Source organism: Tamandua tetradactyla, chromosome 5 (assembly GCF_023851605.1).
Source record: "Tamandua tetradactyla isolate mTamTet1 chromosome 5, mTamTet1.pri, whole genome shotgun sequence".
NCBI classification, from domain to species: Eukaryota; Metazoa; Chordata; class Mammalia; order Pilosa; family Myrmecophagidae; genus Tamandua; species Tamandua tetradactyla.
In genome coordinates this window covers 47,795,511-47,806,237 of record NC_135331.1, presented here as the reverse complement: position 1 = coordinate 47,806,237, position 10,727 = coordinate 47,795,511, and the positions used below count along the sequence as shown (strand labels likewise).

The window sequence follows — 10,727 nt, the reverse complement described above, 5'->3', positions numbered from 1 at the left end:
TTATGAATGCTCTATAGCACTGTTAAAATAGTATCAAAAAATTGGATAAAGTTTATAAGGGCTCTAGGGAGTTTTCAAAGAATCTGGCAGTCCTTAAGCCTCATTTACAGATGAAGCCAAATGTAGAATTCCCAGAGTCTGAATCAATGCTTTTCCTTTATGTCACACTGTATTGGTCAGAGTTCTATAAAGAAACAACCCACAGAGAGATCTGTAATTAGGAGATTTATAAAGGTGTCTTACACAACCTGGAAATGGAAGAGTCCAAAATTTGTAGAGCAGGATGTCAGACTGACAGCTCCAATGAAGGGTCAGGATGAACTCCAAAGAGAAGCTCCCTGGCAGAAGAAGTAGTAAAGAAGTTTCTCTTTTTCCTTAAAAGTCTTCAACTTACTGGATTATCTCATTGTGGGAAACACAAAGTTGATCGCAGATATAATTAGCCACCAAAGTAATCAACTAACGATGATTTAATACACCAGCCTCCCAGCTTATCAACCAACCATCAAACATCCTTGCAGTAAAGGTCAGGCCAGTGCTTGCCTGACCAGACAACAGGGCGCCATCACTCGGCCAAGTTGACATGAGAACCTAACCATCACAACCACCAATATTTTTCTTTTAAAATTTTTGGACTTCACATACAAAACATGTAGTAAAAAATGTGACAGTGAAAGTATATAACTGTAGAAGGGTGGTTTTACCTCTGAGAAAGGCAGAAAAAGCCCGTGGGGCACTGAGAAGTCTTCATCTATGCCTAGAATGTTTCATTTGTTTCCCAAAGTAATTGAAGAAAGTCTGGCAGAAATGATGATGTTTGTCAATGTATATGGTAGGTACAAAAAGGACTGTTAAAATAGTCTGTATTTTGTAAATGGGTGAAGTATTTTATAATTCAAAACGAAGATAAACAAATGAGTAAATTAAGGTACAGCCATACAATAAAGTATTAAGGCAGACATTAAAAATAATGTGATGAAATTTTTCTGTCTGACCACCAAAGACCTGCAAAATACGTTAAGTGAAATAAGAGGCAGAATAAAATAAAATAAAATAACTAGTAAATGCATTTCTATTTATATACATATTCACATGCACACACAAACATACAGAATCAGCAATGAGTATGCACAGCGAGGGAAACAAGATACACTCAACTGTCAACAGTGATTATGTAGCTGGCGTGGGAAGTGGACAGCACAAATGTGGACATTATCTATTTTTTAACATTGAAATTTCCTTTCTTTTTCTTTACAACCTACATGTCACACTAACCTCTCAAGCTCCAATCACCTTCTAAAGAGTCAGATTCATATTTCTGACTCTATGGGACACTTGTCCCTGAAGTGTCCACCAATCCCCTATGTCAACACTTCACCCCCTTACCCCCAGATCACCATTCCTTTCCCTTTCCCCACTGAGTACTTGTCTGAAACTGAGCCCTTTATGTCCCTTCATGATGCACTTATGTCCTAGTTTCAGTTTCCAAGTGCTCAGAGTCGATCCTTTAACGTGTGCACCCTAGCTAGATAGGTGTATAACAGGGGCTTAACATGGGTCTTGGATCATAGAAGGTCCCATTGCCACAGGAAGGACAGGGATAGACCTCTGCAGGTTCTCCCCAATGGCTGTTGAGACAAAGTTTCCACAGAAACTAAGTGCTGTCGGTTGGGAGCAGTGGCCCAGTACTGGAAGCATGGCACTGAATTGGGAATCCATGATCCCACACTCACCTAAATCCAGGCTTGGTAGGGTGGTTGAGGCTCTCTCAGGCAGAATCTTGAGGGGCCCAGAACTTACACTGGTTTGGCTGAAACCACTCAAACTCGGGTCCTATAGCAATGTTGGGACATGGGGATAGATGCCTGAGGTCTGCTTCCAAAACTAGACAATTAGTGATTGAGAGGGTCTCTAAAAGTAGACAATTAGTGGTTGAGAGAATCTCTAAGAGGTCTTCAGGCATTGAGCACCTGGTCCAGGAAAGGAGACAGCGTCCGCATGGAGGTTCTGCAGGTGGAGCAGACTGAGGAACTAAGAGGTAAACTGGGGACACACTGCTCCTGCTTAGCTGAGGAGGACGTGGATGTGGGTGAGAGGAAGTCTATTCAGATTAATCATCTGTCCCAGATGAGGAGCAGACTTTCCCAGGGTAGAGAGATTCCAGCAATTCACTTCCAAATTCTGGATATGGTCCAGTTACATCACCTTCAGGATCTTCTTAATATCTTGGATTGGTAATGCAAAATTCTTGAGTTTCTTATAGAACAGTTGCATTGGAAGTTTTCTCTGCTTGACCTTCTTAATGAAGAAGGTAAGGAATGCATCAGGAGGGACCTCCTTGAGGCAAAGGTCCATGAGCACATGGGGCTGTTTCATCCCTATTCGTCAGTCTTCCTCTTTTCAGAATCTTAGTCATGGGTTAAGCTGGTTCTGCCTTGATCAACTAGATTACATGGGCATGGTTCCAGACCTTACTTTCCAGAAGTCCTGAAAAACGTGCTTCCATAAGCCCAGCACTTGTAGTTTCTATCTCCTGGGGGAACCTGGCCATCTAGTACATCGTGCCGCTGCTTATAAGGTATCCTGGTGAGGCTGCTGCTTCTTCAGCAGGGTCCCTAGAGGGAAGCTGGGGAAAGGCCAAGCACCATTACTTTTGGTGCCTGGCTGTGTCTCCTGCTGAGGGCAGTTGTGACCAGTAGCAGGAAATGCTCTGTGGGCAGCTCCTCCGGAGCAGCGATAGCCAAGGACTAGCCCTAGGCAGGCTCTGACCAGCCTGTTGCAGGAGCCTGGGTGGAGCCTGGCAGCTCCTTCAGATGAATCTGCTCATCAAGGAATCAAGATCAGAGGCCTCTGGCAGGGATCTACCTGCTTTGACCATAGCAGGGACTTCAACACTCCAGGACTCTGAGCCTTAGCCTGGCTCCTCAGAAGTTTTAATCGACCTTTTAATTATACCTACCCCTTTTGGCAACTAGCTTACCAAGCAGAGTAGCTGGATCAAAAGAACAAGGGTGCTGCCTCAGCAAGTTTCCTGGTGTTCAAAGGGAGAGAAACACCATTACTAATACTGATAGCTGGAGAAATAGAAAAAACGCTCAATATAGTTCTTTAACTAAAATGCTTAGTATGGTCTTCAGTGATAGAAAAATGTTTTTTGTTTTTTTTTTTGTTTTTTTTTTTATGGTCTCTTCACTGAAGCAGCCTTGAAGTCATTTTAAGCATAAAAATCCCTTGTTGAAATTGTTTGCTGTTGGTCTTATCTCAAAAACTTACTAGTTCCCAGAAACCTTCCCTTGCTCTGCTTGCAGGAATGAAACCCCAGATGAACTAATATCAGCACCTTCTTCCTTTTGAAGGACAAGATCAAAAGCCCAAATAGTCAACAACAAGAGGGGCCTACAAGATAACAGGACATGTTGGCCAAACAGTTTTTTCTCTTCTACTTTTTTTTTTCTTTTTTGCTTTTCTTCTACATCCTGGCCATTTCTTTATCTGATGGGGGTTATAAAAGCACAAACGACTCTTCCCACTCCAAACTGGTTTTGGAAAGTTTTTCCTCCAGTTCCTTTATGATACATCTTCAGTAAACTCACCTTCTCACTGAGATAAAGAGACTTGTTTCTCTGCTTGATGTGGGATCAGGCAGGCCTGACAATTTAAGATTGTGTTTTCTAACAGTCACAATATCAGTACTGCTTGTTGGACCAAACCTGGTTTCTGGTCTTTCTGGGGCTAAATCCCTTCCTACCTTGGGGATCTCTAGTGGAGGGAACATGACATTCCCAGAAGGAGTTTGTTTTCTTGGGCTGGGATGAGAAAGAAGGATGAAGATAGAAGGAGGGGTGAGGGGAAGAGCTAGGCTTGGGGGTTTGATAGATGAGGTGAGGGAACTGGGCTTGGGATGGGTGGTGGGCTTAAGTGAGGGGAGGTGGACCAGGCCTAAAGTTTACCTCCTTTTAATAAAATTTATTTAGCAACCAAATGGACCTTTTAAGAGGACCTGGGGGGAAGGTTGGAGTTCTGGAAATTATCTTTTATATTACACATTTTTAAAAATCTTTTGCCATGAAACTATACTGTGCATGTAATGAAATTATAATAAAATTTATAAAAAAGGAAAACTGTAAGATTTAAACAGTTATCAATCTAGAAGAAGTAGGAAAGAGAAGAAAATTAGAGATTTAAAAAAATGATCTGAGAGGGTTAATTATCCATATGTGCATAAACCTTAATTGTGTTTAAAATGCTTAGGTCATTTCAAACCTGCCAAGTGGATATGTGTACTTTTGCTTTCTTTAAGCACCAAAATTTCTGAATTTTCTAAAATAGTTGTGTATTGCTTATATAATCTAAAAAGACATTATTTTACATTGTAAATATTAACTTTCATCTAGTATAAAATATATATTTTATTCTTTTTCTTTTGACAAGGAACCACCAATGGGTATATTGATTTGTTGATATGATTGATTTCAATTAATATGTAACAATATAAGAATAATTATGATGCATAAAATTCAAAAATACTGATTTTAAATATCCAAATGGTTCTCATATAGAAGGATGGTTTACCTATCTGCGGAATAGTTGATAAGCTTCCTAAGAAGGGAGAATGTATTCTATTCATTACTTCCCATTGAGTGCAACCAAAGCTATTTACCACCAGTTACTATATTGTGATTGGTATATTTTATATTATCAGGTTGATTTCAATATGTTGAACTATTAATGTAATGAGATAATCCTTCAATCCTACACAGAGCTTCTTGTCTTCTACCTGGAACTCATTTGATGCAAAAACATAGGTCAACCACCTAGATTGCTTTCAAGTACCTGAAAGAATGCTGTTCCAGTTTGCTAGCTGGCAGAATGCAACACACCAGAGATGAACTGGCTTCTAATAAAAGGGGATTTATTTCATTAGTTCTTCAGAGGAAAGGCAGCTAACTTTCAACTGAGGTTCTTTCTTATGCAGGAAGGCAGGGGTGATCTCTGCTGGCCTTCTCTCCAGGCCTCTGGGTTCCAACAACTTTCCCCAGGGTAATCACCTTTCTTTCTGCATCTCCAAAAGCCTGGGCTAAGCTGAAAGTACTGAGATAAGGTATGCTGAGCTGCTTGGGTTGTGCTAAATTGAGTCTCTTATTTAAGCACCAGCCAATTAAATCAAACATCATTCATTGCAGCAGGCACGCCTCCTCGCTGACTGCAGATGTAATGAGCAACAGATGAGGTTCACATGCCATTGGCTCATGTCCACAGCAACAGAACTAGGCACCTTCACCTGGCCAAGTTGACTCCTGAATCCAAGTACCACAAATGCTATTTTCAAATATTGCTAGATCATAGATTCAGAGCCATCCGAGATAAAAATCTTTGGTTTACTTCCTTATGTTCACATTTTTTTTTCCAATCATAGAGCTACTCATAGTAATTTCCATTCTTTATGGGGTCACAGTGTTTTTGGTTTGGGCAATTTTTCAGATGTAATTGATTTATTAACTTCTCAATTACTCTTTTATACTTAAATCACATCAGATCCTTGATTTGTCATATTTTCCCCACACAATACTCTGAAAAGACATAAATATATTTTAGCCTTTAATTTTAATTTCATTTATCTTAGTGCCTTGAAGCTATTCACATATTTGCATTTAATTGAATTGTAAGGTCATTTGAAAATTTCTCATGACCAACAAATTGGCAAAATTTATTTTGCAATCAAATGGACCTTTTATTTTTATTTTATTATTATTATTTTTACATGGGCAGGCACTGGGAATTGAACACAGGTCTCTGGCATGGCAGGCAAGAATTCTGCCACTGAGCCACCTTGGCCCACCCAAACATTGGACCTTTTAAAAAAATTGATTTATAAAATTAGAAGGATGAGATAAAAGTTTGTTAAATTTCTCAGTTCTGACGGTATATAAATAATTCAGTGAAATCTTCTTAGCTCTTTACTTTTTTTTCTTCACAAGGCAAGGTTATCAGATTTATTAGCACCAAACAACCAATAGGTATTTTTAATTGATTTTGAAATTCCATCATCCAAGTACACCAAAGTGGGCATATTCAAACGAGACTTTATAGACAAATGTTTAAAGAATAGCTTAGGTCATGAAAAGCCGTGAAGGCATTTCTTCAGCACACACAATACCCTCTATCTGTTGTGTGCTGCTGGGAGCAAGTCCAAGCAGCTGCCGGGGTGGGTGGAATAAGACAGCTGAAATTGCCTTTCTATCTCATAGAACAGTTGGTGGTGGAAGGAGACACATTGGCAATGATGGAGGTGAGAAATCCAGTTCTTCCTGCCAAGCTTTCTCCTGCATATGGTGGCAAAACCACCAAAGATGTCCCACTTGAAATTTATGAAAAAGGCAAATATGAAGAGAAAATCCAAGAAGCTTAGACCTGACTAGAGTGAGGCAAGGGGACTGGCTGGGATGCAAAATTTAAAGCAGCATTATCAGGTGCTGACCCTGCGCTTGCATGACCAACCTGGAGAATGTGTGCACCTTAAACTTTGTGCTCTAGGTGTCTCGCTTGTGTCGCCCTATTCTCAGCTAACTTTGTTCTGCATTTTTGTTGTCTTATGTTAAAAGTCACCTGTAAACAGGTATAAATCAGGTGATGAGAAAATCCCATGGAAGTAGCAAGCATAGTTTTCTTCCATTTGATGGAGCTACTTGACATTTGATAATGGACTTAGAACAAGGATGGAGTGGAGAGCCCTGGGTATCAGGGTCCTTCTAGGGTACTTAACTATCTCATTTGTGAAAAAGACATTATGTATATGACATGGCCACCCCATGAACAAAAGAGAAAGATCTATTCTGATCATATTGCATATTGTGTGTCTGTTCTTTGTCCCGGATTTATATTCTTGACCAATCCCAGCCAGACTGCTTTTTTATGACATTAACTTAGTCACCGACCAAAGAGAATTCTCTCCATCTGTCATTAGTCAGAATTAATCTTTAAGTAATGTGCGTCTATGGTTGCAGCTACACACCCTCAGAATTACACAAAACTTAATGAAGTTCTTTCTGCTTCCTGCATTCTTAACAGGTCGTTTTCCCCAGCTGATCATTCTCCTGAAATGGTACCTCTGTGTTCGTGCAGTCCTTCAGTCTCTGATAGGTACCTTGCAGAGAATGTCTCTTCTTCCAGATTTGTTATAAGCTGAGCTACTCCCTCACTGCATACAGAAAATTTGACCTGTTCCTTCCAGGTTGCTTTACTGGCAGACTCAGTGTCTGCCCCACAGTTGTGTTCTCATACGTAACCATTTCATGTTCATTATCATATAAGCTTCCCATACTCAGCACTCCTTCCTGATTTAGGTTTTATGAGAAACAGGTGAGACAGGAGGTATGCGGTGGAAGAACCCTTTCTCTCATTTCGCTCTGCCCATGGTATTCAAAAATCATATTTAAGGCCCTCAGAGCTGAGTCAGGCCCCAACCTAAGAATTAATTATCCATTCATAAGGGTAAACTTTTTCCTATTTCCCTTTTCTCTAGACACATTTGTCTTTCCTGCCTAATTCAGAACCCCCAAGGCAGGAGTCACATGTCAAATGCACAGAGTTCTGGTAGAGTCTGTAAGTGAATGAAGCTGACAAGTGAAGGAAAAGAGGGCATGTGCCAGTTTGAAACTGTTGTGTACCCAGAAAAGCCATGTTCTTTAATGCTAATTTAATATTGCTGGGTAGGACCTTTTTTATTGCTTCCGTGAAGATGTGACTGACCCAATTATGGGTGGGTCCTTTGGATTAGGGGGATTCCATGGAGATGTGTCTCTTTCCATCCAAGGTGGGGTTGCTTACTGGAGTCCTTTAAGAGGGAACTCTTTTGGAAAGAGCCAACAGAGCCCACACAGTCAGAGACCTTTGGAGATGTAGAAGGAAAACACCCCTGGGGAAGCCTGGTGAAATGAGGGGCTTGGAGAGAAAGCTAGCAGATGTCACCATGTGCCTTCCCAGCTGACAGAGGGGTTTCAAACCCACTGGACTTCCTTGAGCCAAGTTATGTTTCTCTGGGCGCCTTAGTTTGGAAACTGTTACAGTTTTAAAACTGTTAACTTGCAGCTTACTAAATGTCTCTGGTGTATTGCATTCTGGCAGCTTTAGCAAACTAAACCAGGGCAGAACTGTGGTAAACTGGGAACACCCCTCTGCGGAAGTTCTGTAGGAATCCCAAGTTCAAATCCAGACTTCAATAAGGAAGCATAATCCAGAGGTGTAAAATTAAAATGCTATATAATTGATGTGTGCCGTCATGTGTGTGTGTGTGTGTGTGTGTGTGTGTGTGTGTGCTGTGTTCCAACTGTCTTACTTGGAAGGGGGCTTTGTTTATGTAAAAGAATGATTTATCATACAATTTTCACACACAACATAAATCTCTTAACAGAGCCAATTAAAAATGTAAATTTAGGATCAGAAAAGAAATGTTTTCACAGTCGATTCTAGAAGCTCCTGCTGAGGTAGGCTAGGTATAAGCCAGCAGTCCTCCCAGGGAGAAAGAAGCAATTTCTAGGAGAAACAAAATGCTATAAATAGCCTCCCAGCAGTAAATGTAGGAGGAGGCTTTAGCAGCAGTGTCAGTCACACTGCCCACTCAGGCTGCCAGGGGATATCAGTGAGAAATATCTTTTCTTCCAATTCCTGGTTGTCACATTTCAAACCAAAACTAATTCCAGATAAACAAAGACAACACTGAAGCAGTACTAAGACCAAATGAATTGATGGTTCTGCTACACCTGTATCTTTCTACATGAATTTGTACCTAAATTCATCGCCAAAACACTCAGAATCTTGAACCATGAAGCAAGTATCACAAAAAAGCAATATTAAAGCCCCATAAATTTCACTCATTTTGAAAATGAAATGCAAATACTGAAGTATCCTGAACTCAACCTTTTAAATGAAACTTAAAAGATCCTAGTCCATTCTATTTCCCAATATATTTATAAATATTTTTTCCCACTATATTTATAAAAATATTAAATAGTATACAAACCTAAATGAGCAAGGATAAAAACCATAATTCTAGATGCTAGTGCAAAATATAGCAAAATCTTATGATTCTCATCCATAAATAATCGTTCAGTGTAGGGGTTAATTATAAATAAAGACAATTTAAAATTGCACCTATCTTTGACAAACACAGCAGAAGAAAACTAGGAAACGATGAATTTTTTCTCGTGTGCCATATTTCTTCGTAAAACAACAACAACTCAAAAAACCAATTGTTCTCACAGTATTTCTGGAAAAACAACTCTCTGAAAGGTAGTGATATTTGGTAAGTAATGGAAAAGGTATGGTGCCCTCTTGTGGTAGTCACTTGTAATTGGATAGGCTCTTTGAAAAAGAAAAAAAAAAAAAAAAAGCTCTGGAGCCATCCTAAAATAAGGATGCTTTGTAGCTGAAAAGCTATGTAATTTCCTTCAGAAACCTAACCTTTGAAACACAAACTGCACATCTATGTGGGAAAAGTTTCAAACAAAATCTACTTGTATTGGAAAGTAATAATGACAGCGATAATAATGTATTTATTGCTTCCTTTGTGCATTCGCTTACTGGGGGACACCCAGGTAGACTAATTTAGTGTCTTGTCGAAAGCCACACAGCTTTAGTAAAGGGGTGGTGCTGGGATTTGAAAGCCAGCTTTAAATGCAGAGCCTTAGTAACTGCTAACCTTTGAAAACTGCCTACTATATGTCAGGCAACATGCTAAGTACTTCGTATTTGTTATCTAATCATAACAACAGTCTTGTGAAATAAATTTTATTATATCTATGCCGATCTGAAGCTATCATGTGCCCAGAAAAGCCGTGCCCTTTAATCCTCATTCAATATTGCTAGGTGGAATCTTTTTTATTGTTTCCATGGAGATGTGACCCACCCAATTCTGGTGATAACATTTGATTAGATGGTTTCCATGGAGGTGCATCTCCACCCATTCAAAGTGCTATGGCTTACTGGAGTTCTTTAGGAAGGAACTATTTTTGGAATAAGCTAGAAAGCCACCGGAACCCACAGAGCCCATGCAGCCAGAGACCTTTGGAGATGAAGAAGGAAAATAACCCAGGGGGAGCTTCTTGAAACAAGAAGCCAGGAGAGAAAGCTACCAGATGTTGCCATGTATTCTTCCAGCTGAGAGAGAAATCCCAGATTTTATCAGCCTTTCTTGAGTGAAGGTAACCTCTCATTGGTGCCCTAATACGGACATTTTTACAGCCTTAGAACTGTAAACTTGCAACTTAAGAAATCCCCCCTTTTTAAAAGCCATTCCGTTTCTGGTATATTGCATTCTGACAGCTTACTAACTAACACAATAGTCATTATACAAATGAAGAGACTTAGAAAAATTGTATAACCTGTCCAAAGTCTTCCAGCTGTAACTGGCAGAGCTGGAATTTGAAATTGAAAATATTTGATCCTAGAGACCACACTATGTCCTATTAATCATGATTCTATTATACATGCATTTACTCCTTCATTTACTAATTTTCTCATTATAAAGAGATGTCAGATAGATAGAACAAGAGAAAGAGGAAGCTCCAGAATGTTGAGTTTTGGGTGTATGAATCAATTTGGTGGTGCTTAGGAAAATACATTTTCTCTGAGATTAGCAAATCATAATATGGCTTTAAACTAATTATTAAGGGAGAGTGAGAAAAAGCCTGGCTTTTTCAGTAAGTTTTATTATAGATTCTTTCACTTAC

General features: G+C 39.6%; 1 pseudogene; it reads right to left on the bottom strand.

Annotated features, from left to right (window-relative positions):
- Nucleotides 1-1,548: 1,548 nt before the first annotated feature.
- LOC143683091 (melanoma antigen preferentially expressed in tumors-like) lies at nt 1,549-2,376 on the bottom strand (annotated as a pseudogene).
- Between the last annotated feature and the right edge of the window lie 8,351 nt (nt 2,377-10,727).